A 259-nucleotide genomic window follows, 5' to 3' on the forward strand; every position below is an offset into this window, starting at 1 on the left:
CACTACAGAAAAGATGAGGACGAATTGGAGAAATTCCAACAGAAAGCAACAAAAATGATTTGTTGGTTGGGGTGCATGACTTCTGAGGAGAGGCTGAGGGAACTATGTTTATTTAGTCTGGAATAGAGAAGACAGAGGGGATTTAATAACAGTTTTCAACTACTTGAAGGGTGGTTCCAAAGAAGATGGAGCTGGACTGTTGTCAGTGGTGACAGGTATCAGAACAAGGAGCAATGGTCTCAAGTTGCAGCAAGGGAAG

The 259-nt window shown here is 42.9% G+C and overlaps 1 protein-coding gene across 2 annotated transcripts in view; it reads left to right on the forward strand.

The window, feature by feature from the left end:
• PRKG1 (protein kinase, cGMP-dependent, type I) overlaps positions 1-259 on the forward strand; it is a 1,350,404-nt gene that overhangs the window by 389,453 nt on the left and 960,692 nt on the right. The window lies entirely within an intron of this gene.

Source organism: Gavialis gangeticus, unplaced genomic scaffold (genome assembly GCF_001723915.1).
Source record: "Gavialis gangeticus isolate Ggan-Ray unplaced genomic scaffold, GavGan_comp1, whole genome shotgun sequence".
Lineage (NCBI taxonomy): Eukaryota > Metazoa > Chordata > Crocodylia > Gavialidae > Gavialis > Gavialis gangeticus.